This window comes from Passer domesticus, chromosome Z, assembly GCF_036417665.1.
Source record: "Passer domesticus isolate bPasDom1 chromosome Z, bPasDom1.hap1, whole genome shotgun sequence".
NCBI lineage: Eukaryota > Metazoa > Chordata > Aves > Passeriformes > Passeridae > Passer > Passer domesticus.
This window is the reverse complement of record NC_087512.1, coordinates 40,539,079-40,560,621: the sequence shown is the minus strand read 5'-3', so window position 1 is coordinate 40,560,621 and position 21,543 is coordinate 40,539,079. Positions and strand designations below refer to the sequence as shown.

General features: G+C 35.3%; 1 long non-coding RNA gene across 2 annotated transcripts in view; it reads right to left on the bottom strand.

Annotated features, from left to right (window-relative positions):
- Nucleotides 1-7,338: 7,338 nt before the first annotated feature.
- Nucleotides 7,339-21,543, bottom strand: part of LOC135290933 (uncharacterized) — a 38,189-nt gene continuing 23,984 nt past the window's right edge. For both annotated transcript variants that reach the window (XR_010353757.1, XR_010353756.1), the window contains 4 exons: nt 15,463-15,533; nt 11,305-11,395; nt 9,585-9,667; nt 7,339-9,103 (listed from right to left, as the gene is read on the bottom strand). This is a non-coding gene — a long non-coding RNA (uncharacterized LOC135290933). The remainder of the gene's footprint in view (nt 9,104-9,584; nt 9,668-11,304; nt 11,396-15,462; nt 15,534-21,543) is intronic.

The window sequence follows — 21,543 nt, the reverse complement described above, 5'->3', positions numbered from 1 at the left end:
CAGATATGATAACAATGACTTTTAAGACAAACTACAAGATTAGAGTTGAAAGTTATTATTTGTGCAAAATTGTTAATGTTAATGTTGTATTAATTTGTTTTTTCCAAAAACATTTTCAATGGTGAAAAGTATGCTTTTGTGTGATATTTGGTTTGTCTGATTTTAGGAGTCATATCCTTTTGATCTTCCAGCAATGATCTATATTTTCAGCTAGCATGGTAGTGAAATAAGGAGGATGCCCTTCCTATAAAGGAGCAGAAAAGAAGCAGAGTGTGTGGAAAGTAATGGATAAAGCAGATTGCATAATATAAATCTAATTTTAGTTGTTCATAACAACTCGTCCTTGGCAAATTGAAATGAATTGAGAAGAAATGTGGAGCAGCAGCTCTCTTCTTATCTTTTCTTTTAGACAAATTCAGAAAAAATAAGTACTATACTCATGTTGGGAATCATGGTGACCTTTCTCAATCACTCTAGGACTATGAAGGATGGATGCGGAGTTTGGCAGTGCATTGGTCATAGTGGAAGGAATTATGCTTTTAATCATGCTTAGGAAAAGGAAACTGTATTTAGAAAGTTACTTAAAAACAACTTTTCACACCTTTTCATCATATTCTGTAGTGGAATCCTTCAATTTCTCTCTTTCTACATGTGCCTTCTTTTCCTTTGTTACTGTCACTTAGGTTCTGTTCACAACAGAACTGGACCACTGAACACAGTGTAATGCAAATCCAAATGAGACTTCCTTCTTAGGATCCTTTCACAAAATCCAGTAGAATTGGCCTGAAGAACTATGAATGGGAGGTCCACCATCCTTTGCTAATACAGAAGTTTCTTTCTGAAAAACATCTGGCAAGACAGAAAGCAGAAAGAAGTAGACCAATTGTGACATTTAGCTGAGTGACAGATGAGCACAAAGAACAAAAGACTGGGGACAGTTCTGGTGCTCCCAAACCCAGCAGGTCCGGCCTGGGACTGGAGGGATGGGAGAATATAAGGAAGCAAAGGCTGGTGGCTACAGGTCTGTTTGAGATTCCAGAACTGGAAGTTCTGAACACAAAATGTTGCAACTACTTTAAAAGTGAAGATGTTGATCTGGACATAGAGAAGCAGTGGTTGCTGAAGGCCTTGTTTCAGGCCAATCATCCAGCACTTACTTGACTAGAAGGCTGGCAAGACTGTGATTGGTTAGGCAAAGACCATGCAATGATGTTGCAAGCATGATGTTTAGAGAATGAATGGATTCTGGCAGGGAGAATTTCAAATCTCCGCTGGAAAGAAAGTTAAAATAAAAACCCAGCAGTAAGAAGCCGTTTGAGTGGACAAGCAGTCTAAGGAAAAGGAGCAGATATAGCTGAGCATCACTGTGCTGGCTTAATAAGAACACAGGGATGAAAAGAGAAGAAAAAGAATATATAGAGTAAGAGAAAAGACTGGGCATTTAACGCCAGATAAGACAGGTGCAGCAGAGATTTTGCCTGAAGAATAGAAACTGGAAAAGAGAATACAAAAGCAACATGACTGGGAGAAGAAAATTGGTTTGGGAAGGAAGATGATTGGAAGACGAAAAGAGAAAACAGTAATGGTGTCTTCATGCCTGCACATTGTCAGATACAGGATTAGATTCAGGAATTAAAGCAGAAACTTTTAAAAATTTTGTTATAATTCTCTTATCATCAAATACAAAAAAAACCCCCACTGACCACTGACAAACTGACCACTGCTGCTGTATCAGCTCCAAAGCTACAGTCCAGTGCAACAGATCCAGTGACATTGATAACCAGTGCAGGTGAATATACATTAAAAAACATTCACTTACCCACAACATGGCTGACCTTACATTTGATCCCCTTCATCTACAATTATAACGAGCTCAAAGGGAAATAACCCACAGAAATTAATGTTCTAAGGTTACTAAATAGGGCAAACATTGTTGAGATAGTATTTTGAAAAACTGCTCATTGCAGTCACTAGGTAGAGGCTGTAATGGAAAAAAATAGCAGGAAATTAAATACCGTGTCATAGCATACATGTTGTAGAGTTAGATTAAGCTTCTTAAAACTACATTTAACTTTGACTTTTACTAAGTTTTAATTGTTCTTCACCAAAATTAAGTCATTTTAATGTAGCTTTCTGAGCAAAATATTTTTTAAAGTAGCTTTTTCTGAAATTTCTTGATTCTCTTTTATTTAATTTAAATAATCATGTTAAATACCAGCTCTGTTTCTGACATAGAGATGTGTCTGGAAAAGCTGGAAGAATCAGATATTTTAGGCAGTTCTCTGCTTGTAGATATGAAGCAGCTGTAACCTCTTGACAGATCCAGCAGAGACTTTGCCCCCACTGAGAGGATGCAACATCATCCTGCTGCATCCCCTTTTCAGCTGGATCCTGCATATTGATGTCTGCTTGTCATATTCAAAATAGGAATGGAAAAAGTAATTATGAATAATATATAATACAGTATTAGCCATAACTGCCTGTCAGGGTTTTAAAATATCTACAGAGTGCAAAAGATAATCCTGAAAAACAGGCAGCTCAAAAAACCAGAGAATAAAATGCCAGAGTTTTATTTCATGACTTTTGTCACTTGACCCCGGTTCATAGCTTGGCTGCAAAGATGCTCAGATTAGACAGAAGTGAAGGGTACCAATGCATAGATAAGCAGACTGACAGGCAGAGAGAGACTTTTCCCAGTTTAAAAGGTTACATGGTTTTTGTCACAAACTTAAATATATTCATGTCTGCCACACATGTATATGGACAATTCATTCACTAATCCTCGTTACCACTATGCCATGAAGATGACTGTCATTTAAATATTCTCTTTGATACACTAAATGCAAGATATCACAACTAGAAGCAATAGTATTCAGGACAATTACTGCAGTACTAGATATTTTTTGCATTTTGCCTTTTGGTTTTTCTGCAGTGGCCATGTACACAGAAATTGCAGAGCTGTGGATGCACATCCATTTTAGTCATGCCAGGTGAAAATTAAAGCATCTATCACCCTCTGGAGGCTCCCATGACTAAAATAAAAAATTAACCCTTCATTCTTCCTTTGAGGACAGCAACCAATTGGACAAATTAAGTAGAGTATAATATATGAAGTAATATATTCATCAATTCATCCAAGAGGACACTGAAGCAAGTAAAATATTACTGTTTTTGTTGTTTTCAGTCAGAATGATGGAGTGGCAATAAGTCATTTTTCTGCATGGACTAGCAACTTTTGTGCATATTTGCAAGGTGGATATATGATGGGTTTCTTCTTCTGCTTAGACCAAAGTGATTATTTTTGTCCATCTTCAACTTAGGTTATTGCATAGAGGCATGCCAGTACTTTCAGCTGTTACTATTTACATACAGTTTTTAGAGCAGCAGAAATACTGTGTTTAGCACTTACAAAAAACTCCATCAAAAGCTGCATAAAAATAAGATCAAGCAGCCTCTGCTGGATTCGGAATTAAAACAATAAGACACCTTATACCTTAACACTGTACTTAACAAAGTGAAATATAAATAAATAGGCATGTAGGAATCAACACATTCACATTGCTTCACAGCTTGTCAACAGCTGACTTCTTTGATAGTATCAATGCATTTGTAAAATTAATGTAGTTAAAAAAGCCATTCAATGTTCCTATCCAATATGCTGGATACATTGCATTTCAGACTTTGATCCTTCCACACCACAAACCCAAAAGAAATAACTCATTTTTGCTTAAGAACATGAAACTGTGCAGTGGCAAGGACTGTGGTCAGGGTTTGACACTGTCTAAAAGCCAAGCACCCAAAAAAATAAAAAAATTTACTCCTCCTCCAATACAGTTGCACAGAGGAGGTGGAAAAAATGCTGAAGGGCATACAAGCAGGGATAAGGATTAGGAGAAAACATTAAAGGTAAAACAGGCATAAATTTAAACCATATAAAGAAGAATTAATTATAGAATTAGAAGAAGATAACATGGTTGCCTGCATTCACAATATGATTTCTCTCACACAGAATTTGACCCACTCACAATCTTTAAAATATGGCATCAAAGTTTTTCATTGCCGCTAGATCACAAATATGTAAGGAATTTTCAGGTAAATCTTTCCAAGACACCCAGAAGTGTTAATACGGTGTCGTTGAAAAACATGCGTTAAAAAGTACACATCTCACCTGTTGAACTTCTGCAGGACTTTAAAATTCATATAGGGAACAAGGCTAAAATGTCCTAGAGTATCTCAAAATCATAGAATCATAAATGATTTGGGTTGGAAGGGACTTTACAAAACATATAGCTCCAACCCCACTACCATGGACAGGGATACCATCCACTAGAGCGGGAAAAGCCCCATCCAGCCTGGTCTTTAACACCTCCAGGGATGGGGAGTCCACAACCTCACTAGACAACCTCTTCCATGCCCCACCACCTTTACAGCAATGAATTTCTTCCTACTATCAAAACTAAACCTACCATCCTTCAGCTAAAAGCCATCACCCCTTATACTGTCACTTCAATTTAATACCTTTGTAAGAAATCCCTGTCCCTCTCTAAGTGGAAGGTACTGGAAGATCTCCCCAGAGCCTTCCCTTCTCCAGGCTGAACAGCCCAAACTTTCCATCTGTCCTCAAAGGAGGACTCTTCTTCTGAGCCCTCTGATCACTTTTGTGGCCCTCCTCTGGACTTGTTTCAACAGCTTTATGTCCTTCTTTTGTTAGGTGCCCTGGAGCTGGACACGTTATTATGGGTCAGGTTTTACAAGAACTTCCCTCCTTAAAGGTAGCTTGTTACGTGCAAATGAAGTGAACTTTTGCTGTACTAAAAAAAGAGGCTTTATTTTTCAGTGTTGCAAAATATAGCATCATTATACTTCCTTGGCCTTCCCCTTGATATCCTGATGGGTCATTCTTTTATTTCTTTGATTTTGATCAATTTGTTTTGAGCTGGCTCTGTTTTAGACCACAACTAACAAATAAAATGCCTGCAACCATAAACTGTCTAAATTTTATTCCAGTTTTCTCTAAACTGACATTTAAGCTTCTTTTTCATCCTGTGTAATATAAAGGATAGATATGACTGTTAGAAATTATAAGTTTTTCCTGATTACTGCCAAGACTAAGCCAAAGCTTTTCTGACAGCTGTTCTAATTTCAAGCACGAATATAGATAAAAATATACAGCTTCTAATGTATTTCCTCCTACTTACCACTCTATTTTCCAGCACTAGACTGGTCAATCATAAATGACAATATAATATAATAATAATATAATCATAAATAATTTCAAAATTAAAAAGATATCTCAATACTTCAGCATGTTATTATTTCAACAGAATGCAAAACCAAGTGAAATAAGGAAAAAACCCCAGAACTACCATAGAAAAAGAAGTAATTCAGTAGAATTTCCCCTACTAAGTAAAATTAATCCATTTTTCTTCCTTTCTTCATTTTGTTATATCTCCCATGGATTTCTTGTTACTGTAATTGTTGTTCTGTATCTTTTGTAAGAACGCCTGGAAATATAGTTGCACATGTTATCAAATATTCTTGGACCAGAAGTATAACTTGAGTCCCAAAATATTTGTCAGTTGGCAACCAAGATCCGTGTACCAACTCAGAACTGCAGATCATAACTATGATGAATCAGAGGAAAAGCAGAGAATGACAGGTTCATACCAATTGTTCAATGAGTTCAGAAGGGTAAAACTGGAGATGGTAATCTTACAGATATAGAGAGAAGCAAAGTTGCAAATATTCATAAAGTCTCTTCTTTCCAAAATTATATTAATAAAAACAAAGCCAAAAGAGAAAAATAAGTTCTCCAGATCTACCATGCTGTTTTACCCTTCCTCCTTCTACCCTTCTCCTCCTTCTGTTTTTTAAAAGTAGATACAAATTATGTCAAGTTTTTGGATCCAAGCAGAGTGGTGTTTCACAGCTACATTAACAGTGGATCTTTTCCTCAAAGATCTCAAGTCCATTTTACTGTTTGGTCCATATATCGACACCTGAGTGCTTGAATGTAATTTATTCCTTGCAGACACCCTACCAGCATTTTTACTGATATGAATTTTGCTTATGGACCCATTCTGCATTTTCTGTCCAGCTATCTTTGAAAGCCAAAACAAAGAGCAAATTCAGCTAAATGAAAAATACCCTTGCTGTAAAAACAGACGTTACATTTACATCCACACACATTAAAAGGTCAGTGTTTTATTGCATGGATACATACACTTTTTTTTTTTTTACATTCTACAGTACTTAGATCAAAAGTTGCTGAAATATATGTATGCACTTTGATGTAACTGGAAAAAATGTATCTTTATCTCTCAGGATCACACCAAAGCTAAAGACCGGAAGTCTTTAGTAGTGTTTGGTCAAAAGCAAGATTTGGTTTTATCCAAAACCAAAATTATATATACAAAACTATCAATTCAAATCATAACAGAATTATCTACTGTTCAACATTCAGGAAAAAATAATGGATTCTAAAGCATTTAAACACCACATGAATACTCATTTTCTCTTCATGTATATGGAAAATAATAAAATAGCTCTGTCCAATTTATTTACACTTGTTGGGATGTAGTAATTTAAAGAAATTTTTGGGCCAAGTGACCCTCTCCCTGTAGCATTTAACCACCTTTGGTAAAAAAAATATTATTCGGTACCAAAAAAATTATTAAATGTTTCTTTGTCTTTCCAAATGGAACAAGAAGTAATAGCTGGATTAGGATGAAATTGGATTTTGGAGATGGAAAAAGGAGATTGTTTTTCTTCCATTCAACCGCTGAAACTTAAAGGCTGGTTACTTGTGTAGCTCTGCTGTACACTGAATGCAGCCTCTGCCTGATAAGATTTCAAGCACACTCTGCAGCAGTAGCAACTCAAGCTTCTGCTGCCTCCTCGACTTTATGTTTCCTAGGAATAATGCCAAAAGAATGAAATGAAAGTGCATCAGATAAGAACACTTAAGCAGAGATAAACTACATTTTCAACTTTAAAATCCCTCTCAATCTATTTAGTTTATCAGAGATGTAAAAGAAAAAGAACTTTTCATGGACAAGGAACAAGGAAAAACTAAAAGTTGGGAATATCATTCCTCCTCCCCCTAGAAGAGAAAGGAGAGCTTTTCTCCATCAACAGCTCTGTGTACCTCCTAATAAAGAGGCAGTTGTCAATTGCAGGGAAGTATTCAGTTTAGAATTTTTGAAAATAGAGTTTTTAAAGTTTTTTCTTGTGAAATTGGCACAATCAACTTTTTTTTTTTTTTTTTTTTGGAAGTTTATAAAATATAGGTATTCAGCTCATGCTAGAACAGTGTAGTACACTTTTTGACCTTGAAAAGGCTATAATTTCTTTTACTGCTATTCTCAAAGATAACAGAGGGAAGAATGAATGCATTTGCATGACTAGTGCAATGGAGTTTTATGCTCCAGAAAGGAAACATATTCATCCATACTCTGAAGGAAAGATATAAAGATCAGTAATGAGGATAATGATTCCAGTAAGTCTCCCTGAATATTGTTACTGGTAGAAACACATCCAGGAATATCTTCTGATTAAGTAATTGCTATTGGAGTCTCAGCCAGCCACTGGAACTAATTCTGACTACTTAGTAGCCATTAGGTAGTCCGAGAGACAATAGGTCAGCAATTAATAAAATTGGGGATAGAATAATTGCTTCGCCAATAGAAATTATAGGCTTGCTCCTGCTTTATTACATTTAGTTATCCCTTGCTGTGGTTTCCATTTTCTTTAAGAGAAACCACAAATATCTAAGCTTCTTTTTTCATATAAGAAAAGTATTAAAAAAAGACCGTATTAGAAAAAGTCTTTGGTGTTATAATTTACATGGAAATGGAGTTACTTAACACCCCAAATACTGAGTCCATAACATAAAAGTGTTAGCATTTAGAAGTATTCAAGACCAGAATGTGGCCCTAATGAACCTGATCTGGTGCGTGCCATCCTTGCCTATGGCAGGCAGCTTGGAATTAGGTGATCTTTAGGGTCCCTTCCAACCTAAACCATTCTATGGTTCTATGAGTCCATGAGGTTATGATTTTATTAAATTAATTCCCAAATGATTCAATTTCTACACTTTGACATTTGAGATAACAGTGTATAGTAATTTATCTACACTGTCTATAGTCAATTTAAACTCTAATCCTGCAGTAGTTTATGTGCAATCAGATTCAGTACCATGAGCTTTCAGAGAAAATTCAAGGTACAAAGATGTTAAAAGGCTAATTTATGATGTACTACCCTGTATTCCTAAAGATACTGTCCATATACATTAATATTCCTCTACCAGGGAAAATATTTTCCTCCATCTGCTGTGATATATATGTAAGTTTAATATATTTGTAACCATGCCATAAAAATAAGTGGTCCAATGTTCTTTTCTTTTCCAACTCTGTAGAAAAAATACAATGAGTCTGGACACAAAAAAATCTCAGTACAATGTTGACAGCAGACTCAACCAGAATACATTGAACTCTACAACCCTGACCTAGCAAAGCATTTCTGTACCTGCTGCATACTGAATAAACAAGTGATCTCATGGGTTCTACAGGACTTACTAACACTTTAACTCAGAACTTTTTGGTTTGGGTTTTTTCTGTATGGTATACCACATTTGAACATTAAACAAGAGATAATGCAAAGCACAGCTGCTAAGACCCTGGAAGCTATGGAACCTAAACCTGGAAAGACAAGCTTAAATCAGACATATTAAAAGATATTTTAATTTTAGAATATATGCAGCAAATATACTGCTAAACTTGGGGATTTTTTTTCTTCTTTAGAAAGTACAATAATTTATTTTTTTTTTAAGTAGGAGCTTGATTTTCTCCATAAAAGATTTCTGTGTTCAAAATCACTTTATGAGAAAAGGAGTTCTAAAGTTTGCATGAAAGACTGAACTTTTCCAGCCTTCTAATGCTTGCTTGAGTGACGGAACAATATTATTCTGAAGGTTGCACAGTGACTCTTTGATCTTAAAGCTTGTAAAGGCCGTCTCACATGTGCGTGTTCTAATATTCACTGATAATCTGACTTGAACTTCAAGGCTATAAGACCTTGGATCAGTGATTTGCAATTCAAGTGCCTAAGAAAAAAAAAAAAAGAAAAAGAAAACCAGCTTAGTCTTATTAAGTGCTGTTGTAAAGCTATTGAAAGCAATTTTTTCTTAAGCAGCTCTGAAGGTCTGCACAGAAACTTTGCCTACATAAATACATAGAGAATGTCACAAATGTCAGTGTGGGCTCCCTTGAGTTACATTTTACCTCTGCAAACCCCTAAGAAATCCACAAAAAATTTTAAGCTCAAGTTAATAAAAATAATAAAACACTTAAGCAGGTAATCTAAAAAAAGTAGTTTAAACTGCATCCTTAAGCTCTGCTCCTTTATTGTTATATGTTGTTTTTACTGCAATACTAATTGTGAACTTTCTGGATAGGATTGTCATAATGCAGTATGCTGTGCAGAGATATAAAAGGGAAATACTGTTAAAAACTTTTATAGGAAAATGAAAGGCTAATACTAAATCTGGACAAAATATAAATTGTAAAGAGACAGCCTGAAATTACCTGTCATTTGTCTGTGTAAATTCCTCTGGCTCAGAAGCCCAGCCTGATCGACAAGGGGTCCTCCAAGGCTTGACTGGTCCAACCTGTCATGAGAAATGTCCTCAGTGGAAGGTGACTGCACCGGCAGCCAAGACTGTACCAAGTCATAGAAACTACTGTTCATCTTGCACTGAAGCAAATGGAAAACTTAGTCTACCATTTGTGCCCTTTACAAATCAAGTCACGCCAAAGTTCACTCAGACTGAAATACTGTTCTATTTTTTTCTCTGATTTTCCATCCGTCTGCTCTGTCTCCTTTGGCCTTCTTCACATTTTACATTCTTTTTCAGTAACTCCATGAAATAATTATGCCATTTCATCAGTTTTCATGTAATCACTGTTCCATTTTTATTTTAAAATACAGGGTTTGCATCAGTGATTTTCTTAATTACTGTCATAGGTATGAGGTAAAATATACTTATTTCTTTTCATTCAAGGTTGTGTTTCCCAAAGATCAACAACATACATATTCGAAGATGGGCTTGAAAGTACACTATGGAATATAGAAAACAGTATTGGGTTTGCAAGGGGAAAAGACAAATTATTGTTATCCAGAGACCCACAGCCTTCAACAACTTTGGTTTTGTTTCCTGTATTTCATAGTAACAGTAACCAGTGCACTGAATGTATATAGCAGTCTTCCAAAAGATACTGATAAGCAAAGAAAAATAATTTGGTAATCCTTGTGGAGATTATTTAAAACAAACAAGCAAAGCTACTACAAGCCTTAGAATACTGTATAACAGAAATAATTACCAATTGAAAACATTTCAGAAACATCAAAAATAGCAGACTAGTGTTACAGACCCCAGTTACCTAGACTGAAAGGATGAGTGTTACAAGTGAAAGACATGCAATAATAATTTAGTAACTAAATCCATTCTGTGTTTCACTAACACAGAATTCATCAGAAGTCAAAGCCTTGCAAATAACAGGATGGAACAAAAACAAATGCAAAAAAAAAAAAAAAAAAGGTGAAACTGTGGTTTGGGCTTGAATTATAAGACTTTATGATAGCGGATGATTATTTGGCTCCCTATCACACAAAGTCAACCAATAAGCAAGGTGCTTTAAGTTTTAAAGGTACAACTCACACACACCTTTATCTAGTTTTCTTAGATAGCTACACATGGCTTAAATTATTTTTAGGAACAATAACATCTTGTGATATGCATTTTTCCCAGCAGAAAATCACCTTGGGTCCCAACACCACCCCATCATATTAATCCAGAAGTTCAGCCCTGAAACTCGGCCTAGTGCCCCATACTTTTCTGCAGTGGATCTGCAGAGCCAATTCCTCTCCCAGAGATCTAGGAAACATAGTCTGTGAGGTTCCCTACATTATTTCAAGTACCATATAGAGAAAAAAAGAAAAATCATTGAGAAAAATAGGCCCACATTTGAAGTAACAGAAGAACTGTGCATTCTCTATACATTTTTTTTAAGGAAACCACACACACAAAAGACTCCTAGCAGTAAGTAATTGTTGCTGAAACATATGGTAGGAATGCATTAAATTTAAGGGTATATGACTAAAAATTTTTCAAGTACATTATAATATGCAGAACTAGACCTTAATTTGTGTTCTCTAGCTAGAAATTACTGTACTGTTCCATCATTGCAGTTTTACAGCCTTCATATAATCTTATAAATGTGGATGCACCCATAATTTTTTCCTTACTTTCCAAGTGATAGTTGCTGGTTTTTTGTACTGTATTTCTCTTCTTTTTGTTTCCTCCAGCTGTTCAATCTGTCAATCAAAATTCCACCTTCTGTAGGATAAGAAGGGAACAGCTTAAATTTAACGAATCTTCACTTTAGGTGAGTTAACAACACAGTAGGAAAACATGATAGGTAGATAGATAGATAGATAGATAGATAGATAGATAGATAGATAGATAGATAGATAGATAGATGATAGACAGAAAAATTGGCTTAAGAAAAGAAAAAGGAAAAGGCAAAAAAAGATAAGTAAATGTGACATTACAATTAACAACTACAAGTCTGCAAAATATCTGTAAAAACAATAGGTATGCGGCATGTGATTAAAATGCAGAATTGTACCATAAATTCAGAATGTAATCTCATATTTCAAATTCTATCTAATATCATTCAGAAATTCATAAATTCAAATTTAATTTATTTGCTCATTGTGACACAATAGGAAACAAGCATTTTGCCCTTTTAATAGAGACTTTGCTAGTGGGAGTACCAGCTGTTCTCCAAGCTTCTGTACTCCAAGGAATCTTAAAAACATCATACATCTTTTTATGTGTAAAAACAGTTGAAAGCTGTATGTGTAATTATTTTGTGCAGTCAGGTGAAGCTAAAATTCAAGCGTAATCAAGTGGTTTATACCTCTTACTGTTTTGTCATACTATTTTTTGTAGTTTAAAGGCTTCATTTTTATAACAATGAGCTAGTCATAAAAATGAAATTTTATTATTAGAAACTAAAATTATTTTAGCAAAAATGACTTAATAAAAATTATATAGATATATACCTATATAATTTATATGCATACCTATATTTGTTTTGTACAATAGAATTTTATAATATATTTATTATCCCCCTTATTTCTAGTTAATGTACTTAAGAAAAGGTCACATTAGACACAGGCTAATTAATTATTCAATATTCAGTTATATTGTATTTGCTAAGCAAACCAGTGTTCAACACCATAAAGCAAGTGATTAGAAAGGGTTTGTAGAACATATCCATAGCTAGGTATTTAAACAAATATGTGATACAGGAGATACACTCTGCTGCAATAGAAAAAAATATACAATGCAAGCCATAATGTGTGTCATGTTACCCATACTAAATTTTGACTACACCATCCTATTATTGCATTTTGGTGAAAATTTGGTATTAAACTTGGCAGCCAACATTTGTGGGTTAGTTTCCCTATATGTCAATCAAGGAAAATAAATTTCTCCAGAGGACAGTTGTTAATGTAAATACCAATGCTCTGCTGCTAATGTTAGGAAATATAAATATGATGTGCTTCTAGTGACTTCCCAAGAAGGTTTTATGACATTTCATGTCATTCAGTTTTGCAACTCACTCAGATCAAACTTACGTAGAAAAATTTCTGGGTCCCTTTTTACTAAAAGCAGGCAACTTGCATTTATGGCTCATAATATGCTACAAAACAGACCATGCAATTGATAAGCTTACAGCAGATCTACTTTGATATCTTTGGTGCTACATTTTTCACCATTTATTTTTCATCTCTGTACTTTTCATTTAGCAGAAAAGGCATAAAATAAAATCAAACTGACCTAGAGCATTGAATTTTGCAGGCAAGGAAAAGTAAAATATGAAAGTAAGGAAGAAATGGCAAGTGGATCAAAATGCTTATTTAGTTAGTATAGGTCAGGTGATTTAATTTGTAACATATTACCTCATTGAAGTGTTTTCTTCTTTTTCTATCAAATAAGCTTTCATAAAGCATATGATGTGGTTTTTCATAGCTTCATTGCAAAGTTTCATGTAATTCCCAACTGAGCATGACCATTGACAAATTCTTAGATATTTTTTATTTTGGAGGCTACGTGTGATAATCACCTAACAACATGAAACAGAAGGCTTATAAGGCATGAAGGACTATTAGGGGAAGTTATATAGCATTAATGTCCTGATGATGTGTGAAGGTCATATATTAAACAAATTTATTAAAACGTGTGTAACATAGAATCATGGAATGTAAAGGGGTTAGAATGGGTCTTAAAGGTCATCTAGTCCCACCATCCAGTCTCAGAGCCTCATCCACTCTGTCTTGGACATTGTCAGAGATGAGACGTCCACAGCCTCCCTGGGCAACCTGCATAGTAAATTTCTTCTTAATATCCAACCTAAATTTCCCCTCTTTCGCTTTGTACCCATTACTCCTTGTCCTATCACTACTGTTCCTTATGAAGTGTCCCACTTCATCTTCCCTGTGGGCCCCTTCAGAAACTGTGAGGCTGCTGTGAACTCTCTACACAGGCTGAAGGATATAAGGTCTGAGTTTTCTCAGCCTGTCTCTGTAGTGGAGATGCTCCAGTCCTCATCAATTTCCTGGCTTCCTCTTGACTTGCTCCAATAGTTCTATGTCCTCCATCTTGGGGACACCAGAGCTGGAGGCAGCACTCCAGGTAGGGTCTCATGAGAGCAGAGGGCCAGAATCCCCTCTCTTGACCTGCTGGTCACACCTCTTTTGATGCAGCACAGGATGTTAAAGCCTCCTCCATCCCTATCTCCTTTCCCCCCCCTCTCTCTCTCTCCCTCTCTCTCTCTCTATCTCTCTCTCTCTCTCTCTCTACCTCAATGCACTGTTGAAGAAAAATCTGTGCTACAGACTTTAGAATTTGTACCTTGATTTGGGCAGTGACATCTCTCTAATAATTTTAATAATCAGGTCTTAACACAATCAAATCCATGTCTCTTTGTTTTGGAGATAAGGATGTTGTACAGGACAGTGTCAAATATGTTCACAACTGTTTTGTCACATATATGCACAAAGTGATTTTTTAATTGACAATTCATATTTTTCCAATTCTTATAATTTAATGTATTCTGAATTCTTATCTTTGTAGAAAAATTCTGGGGTTTAGGTGAGCAAAATAATTACAATACAAAATACCCTACAGTGATAACATTTTTTAATATGAAGTAACATTATTTCATAAGAACTAAGAATGAGAGGATAAGAACCAAATCCACAACAGGCCCATAAAAATTCTGAAACTTCAGTTCACATATAGACACTTCAGACAGCTCCAGCTCTCTAAAGAACAGGTAAACTACAGTACCTTATTGTTTACCTTGGGGTTTTCCATGTATTAAAAGTTGTGTCTGTGACCAGTATCTATTTCACTTCAACAGGTTTTGGTTTCTACCTCCTATGACCCGAAATTATAAACTAGGCTCCGGATCATTGCTTGTAAACAGCAGAGTCTCTGAGGTCTGCAGTCATCAGCTGAGACACATGAGCCATCATTTTTGTGATCACTACTATTGCAACCAAATTTAAGACACTTAATTGTGAGAAGGCCATTTGTACAGACTCTCAGACACAGCTAAGAACTCAGTAGGTAGGTATCTTTCAGTCTCCTTAATTTTCTTCCAATACAATACCTAAAGAACTGTAACAAGTAAGTACAATCAAGCTGCGATGATGAGACCACAAGAACTGGTATCTCTTGATACAGCAAATGAGTACCAACAGCTGTTTATAACATTAAAGATTTCTAAAGCATCTGAAAATAAAATGAGGCATAGATTGGACTAGCAGTCTAGTCTTATTTTGTAAAAAGTGTATTATGTTTCTGCTCTGGTTTTACCTCCTTCAGAACAAATTGCAACCTGCTATTGGACTGTATCTTTAATGTTCAGTGTTTGGCTTTTAATAGAGTAAAACTGAACTTTGAAAGTGTCCTGTTTAAGTGAAAGCTTAAAGGATGCTTGTGTTCCCACACTGTTTACTCTCATCTGGTGAAATACCAATACATGAGTTACAAGATGAAGTCTCTTCACAGACAAAGCCTTGACCTAACATTCAGACACATAAGTTTTGTTGATAGAAGGCAGATTACACAGTTGTTTACTGTGCCAGAAAGGAAATAGTTGATGTGGGTATGCCTCCACGTAACACATTTCTTTACGAAAAGACGTTTCTGTATTCTTTACATGATCTGTCATGTTTTCAAAAGCAGCTGTTGACAGACTGCTAATAGGAGCAGAGGTCTGCAAAAAAGAATATATACTATATTGTGCATGCTTAGGAAGATTCAGTATTAATCCTGAACTGCTATCATGGCTTTTCATATGTGCAAGGAGATGTATCACGGAATACCTTAGATCCTTGGATGCTCCTAAAAGGCTGCACTTGAACAGATGGTCCAGACTGCATCAAACTCTGTAGGTCTGGAAGGAAAAATGGGATCCATTATCACAGTGGAATGATCATCTACATTACTGTAGGGTTGCTATAGGTTGCACTTTTATTGATGGTTTCAACATGGTAGTATGATGCATTGATTTTTTAACATGTTCAGTGCTTCCCAAACATCTCTGTAGCTCAGTACTTTTTAATAATAATATACAATATCACCAGTATATTAACAATATTGATGCCATAGGTTTTTCTGCAGATGAGACTGTATATTTTCATAGTGAAAGGGCTTTAAATTCCTTGCTGTTCATGGGAAGGAAAGTTTTTCCTGACATGGCATACACATCTGCTTGAACAGCTACACATCTTCCCACACAGACATGAAATCTGTTATATTCATGTGACAGTTGTAGAAAGAATATTATATATTCACTGAAATATGAAATAAAAATCATCTTTTAAAAAGCAATAGATTTCTGCTGGGCCTAAATCTGTTGGTTTGTGAGTAAACTCCCATGAGATTCATGCAGAAACATGAATACTTGTGAATTCTTGAATAGATTTGAAAATTTATGATGCTTATACTCCACCTAAAATACCCATGTCACTAAAATATCCCATGGTCCCAGATATTTAATAAAATCACCTCAGAACTATGTCTTTGTACTGCAGCACAACCTCTTCAAGTAAAGACTAGAGCTTATTTTCTTAAGAGTTATAATATCGTGGTCTTCCAAAACACTGACATTGCTGAAATATTTATCAGATCTCAAAAATATTAAAAAGTCAAAAGCTGCCCACCTCTCATCCATACATAGAGATTCCTACACTGAGTCAGCTTCAGTACTTTGAATGGTGTATGGCTATATAGTGGCAGTGATTTACGTTTTCTTATAGGGAATCTTATTATTTATTTAAACATATCTTAGGATTCAGGAATTGTACTGAAACTGTTTTCATTGTATTGATTGTCCTTACAGCACTGAGTACTTCTTATCTATCCAACTCTTCTGTTCTCTAATTAGCCACTCATTGTGAGAAATGACGTGCTTCAATTTAATTAGCTTGACAAACATTCACATTAATCTGCTGATATTTTTTCAAGCAGGATGCCCACACAGTCTCAGAGATGTTGCAAAGATATGTTTTTGCCTTTTGTTTGTTTGTTTATTTTTTCTCTTTGTTTACTTAATCACAGGGCTGACAGAGAACCACAACTGCTAACAGGTATTATTCACTGCAAAAGGATTGTGTTTAATTACTTAATGTCTTTCTGATTTAAGGAGTCCATATCATTTATTTAATTAACATCCTACTATAATTATTTGAATGCTCACAAATTAATTAAGAGATTCTTACCTTTTGTTAGTTCAGTAACATCAAAGGAACATTCTGAGAAAAAGCAAAATTTACATAGTAAAGGCAATCCCATCCTAGCTTCAAAATCCACATTGGAAAGACAGTAGTATATCCTAGACATTGCACTGCCTTTCTGGGTAGTACAGTAGACAACTTTCTGGCATTCTGAATTGACAGGTCCTCCTTTATGATACCAGTATTCACAGAAAATTCACTTGGCATTCAGGCAGACATTCTCTGTTTTTCCATGTTTATGCTATAATAATTAGTCCTACTGAAAAATGGAGAGGACTCTGGCATTGTTTGCCAGAAATGGCAATTTATTTATGTACCATGAATTAACATTTCAAACTCTCTGCTTTTCTCTATGAATCTGAACAGGTGGTTTTCAGCATCTGATACACCAAGCTTAAAAGCCAACTAGGAGCAATTTGCAGCAATTCTGGAGCAAAATGGCTCCTACTTTTCTTACGTGGAGTTATCTGCTTAACTTTCTGATCCTGTATCATGCAATCTTTAAAACTGCAGACAGTGAACCGGCCATGTCACTGAACAGAAAAATTAGAGAAAATCGGAACTTTATAAATACTTTGACAAAACTGTACGTAAAACCACTTTCTGTTATTTAGATTTTCACCATCTGTATCAATAGGGGAAGAATCCATACTTAACCATTTCCAAAGTTTTTTAATTTTATCCTTTTTCATGAGCTTCCTGGGAAAAAGTACATAGGATTTGCCAAATCTGCTAAGCTTTGTGCTGTTGTAGTCCAGAAACAACAAGAGGTGGCTTGCTGCCTAGAGGCCAGATAAAGCTTTTCACTTTAGTGGTACTGACACTTAAAAATATTTGGCCAGTGATTTTGAGCTTTATTTTGGAGAGAAATAAGCTGTAAATACAAAATTTTAAGTACCTGGTTTCTTAAATGTCAATTAATCACCACTGCTGAGAAAGGTCCAGGATAAGGCAACAATTTTCATAAAAGTAAATTGGCTGATTGAAACCACAGGCTTGATCTCATGGAATTTTTCATTTGAGCTGCTATGGAACCAGTGAAGGAGAGGATATCCACATGTCTTAAGCACTGCAAAAACAGTTTTACAAAACAATAATCTATGTAACAAAAGAGTGTAACTCCTAAGATGGGAATTTTGTCACTTTTAGTATGAAGTCTTTATGACAGGCACTAGCTAAGGAATTGTATTCTACATTTATAACCTTATATAAACATCCTGAACCTGATACTATTGCAGCTTTTTACTCAAGTCTCATCCATGCCTAAAATTGCTCTGATACCCAGGGAGAACTGCAGTCTCAAGGATTTCCTCCTATTGGTTCTTGCTTGGTATAAACTCCATTGTATAGATTGAGTGTATCAGTTTCTCCTAAAGAGAAGGAAATAATTAGGCTATCATTTTTGCTTGGGTTCTTTCAGTTAGAACTGGAACCCTTGGATACGAAGAAATACGCTGGATGCAGTTGCTCGAACATCACACAGCAGTGAATATACTAACACAGCAGCACAACAAATTGTTTTTTCCCTACATGTTTCTTTTGTGTTTGATGAATATGAGAGGATATTGTGAGTGGAAAATAAATATCTCCTGTGAAACACAAAGGATCCCTTTAGCATGTCGGTGCACCATTTCTACTTAAATGAAAGTGAAAGAGGTATATACAAGCTAGAGACATACTGTTTATATACATAGGTTCTAGTGTGTGGTTAGGTAATTTGTCACAGCTTGACAGGAAAGAGTCAGCTGCTTTGTCTCTAAGTTGGTCTTGAACTGTTCTCCACTCTTCAGATACTGGACTCAGGTCAAACATTGTGAAAAGTGATAAGGAGAGGAAAAAATCCTGAAGTGAACTATACTGCTGGTTAGATGTGATAGTATATCTGAGAGGAAAAAGTAGCAGCAAAAGCAGTACAGAATTAACAGGATGAGGAGCAGTTATGGGATGCATACCAAGTATCCAACTAAAAGTAAAAAAAAGTTAGGAATAGGGTCAAAATTTCTGGTATTTTAATTTTTTGAGGGTTAAGAAAACACACCTTTCCTATTTGAATAAATGTTGTTGTGAAAAATACTAAGAAAATTTTATTCTTCAAACACATTCATCCAGGGTCATCCTCGTGTAAGCTTAAAGACCCTGTAGGTGTAATGAACATAGACCACTATATCACAGATTTTCAGACTAAATTATCTACAGCTTTAAGATGTTTGTCTTTTTTCCCCAATCATTCCATTGCTTAGTTTGTTTAAATTTTTTTCCCCTAACAATCATAAATTTCCAGGACACATTTATTTCAGGTTTCTGCTAATGTTACCCTTTCACCACAAAAGCTCTTCTTCCTCTTTTGTGGTGAAAGGGTAACATTATCTTTGTCCTTATCTTTGGACATATTTATTTGTATCTGTCATGTGCCTCCCAATCTGTAATTTACAGTACAGTACAAACTGAGCTCTTTATATCGCCAGTCATGAACAAGCTCTTCATCCACTTTATTTTTCTGTAGCTCTTCTCAGGTAATGTTCTAGGTTGAAATCCATTTTTCCTGAATATTACCTGAACTATATGCAGTACTCCAGATTTAAGTCTAATCAATATCCTTTTCAAAAACATTGACTTTATTTCATCTCTTCCAGAACTACTTTTCCTGACTCATTCTAAGGGTGCATTACATGTTTTATAGTCCCATCACACTGATAATCAGAGATAAGTCTGAACTAGTCTAGTCAGTCAGGTTGTTCTCTACAGACATCATTTCTAACTCATCAGGTTACAGTTGAAATGACTGTGATTAGATTGTCAGCACATAATTTTCCACTGTTGCATTTTGTGCCCTATCTGCTTACAGCACTCTTCCTCATCATTTAGTTTCTATAGCTAAATTACTCTCTGCTACTAGTTATAACAACTTTTAAGGTCTAATTCCACTGACCTGTAATATGTTCCCATGTGAAGGCTTATCCTAAGTTTCAGATCTTTAAAAAATTCTTTTTTTTGTTGAATATTATCTTTAAGTAAAACTCAAAGTAAAAAAAAAAAAAACTTAAAAACTTAAGTAAAACCGAGAGGTTTTTTTCCTAGTTCAGCATTTTATATCTTTCTTGAGAAGGTGGTTTTATCATATTTTAGCAAATCCTTTCCTACATGGATTTTGTATCTTATAGGGAATAGATTCCTGGGAGCTGCAATGCTTATTTGTACAGAAACTCCACTGTTTATGCCTTCCAATTCCCAGACTCCTAGACTAGAGCACTTTTTCCAGCTAGTTCCTTTACCTGACTGATCAGTTCCTTACCATTTCACTTAAACTGAATCTGTTTGTGATGACTTCATCTAGAATGTGTTAGCCAAAGCTCATTCTTCTCTAATACCCTAATTTCATATCAAAAACTAAACCTGGTGTGATAACATTTTTTGCTGATTATTTGCAAATATTTGGTGAGGAAAGTTGTTAGCATTCTCATCCAGGAATTTCAAACACTATCAATATCAAACATTTTTCTGGGAAAAATAACATTAACATAAAACTATCCGTAACATTTACCCCTGGTGATAGAGCATGTCATGATCAATATCTCCTTCTGAGATCTACAGCATTTCAAAACATCATTCACCATAAATAATCTTGTCAACCTTTCACAATCATGACCAAAAGTGGTTGTTTCCTCTACTCCATCTATCTTCATTTTAATACAGTCTATCACAGCACACATTTCCAGTGAGTCTATTTTTCTGATACTCCCCTTGGTGCTGTACTTCCTGGCAAATGCCTACCTACCTTAGTATTCCTGCCATCATTTTTGTCTACATTAGCTCTGTTTACTATGTCACTGTCAGCTATAGCTGGCCTGAGTGGTAACATCTCTGTATAAATATATCCATTATTTCTGATTTCTTCAGCTACTTCTACAAGTTACAGTTCATAGCAACACATAAACTGTCTTTTTACTTCTTCTAGGAAGTCTTATTACTAACTGTTTGTAGACTCCTCTCACAAGTATTGAAGCAAATCAATCCTACTGTATCTCAGGATTTGTCAGCCCAACATCCCAGGGGTCTATGGTCAGGTCTGAGGCACTTGGAAGAAAGGTTTTCTTCAGGAATGCTTCCAACAGCTCAGCAGCCCAATCCTCCTTAGAGTAATAATCAATATAATCAAAACAACTTGTGTATTTAAATAAATAGATCAATTGGTTCTTTAAAAGACAGCACCATCCATGCTGTGAATTGCTGTTAAGTCAAATTCTTAAAATATTTGACACTTTTAGTTCAGAAACTGATATGCTGTATGATCACACAGATTTTTTGCTTCAGCCACTAACCTGAAATTACATTCTTCATTCGTGGATTTTTTTTTTTTTTTTTTTTTTTTTTTTTTTTTTTTTTTTTTTTTTGGTAAATCTTTTACTGATGAAGGATAGAGTCATTCAGTCATTCTGGACTTTCCCTATATAGTAATATATATATTGACATATAGGTCATACCTGGATTTATTCCATATAAATAGGACTTTGCCTATACCAGCAAAGTAGTTTTCCATACTGGTTACTACTATTTACTGTAAGGACTCTCTGCAAGGCCTGATATGGAAGCCATAAATTATACAAGGCAATGATTTTACTGTATTCTTTAGAGTGAACATGCAGCATTTAGAGGATGGCCAGGAATCAG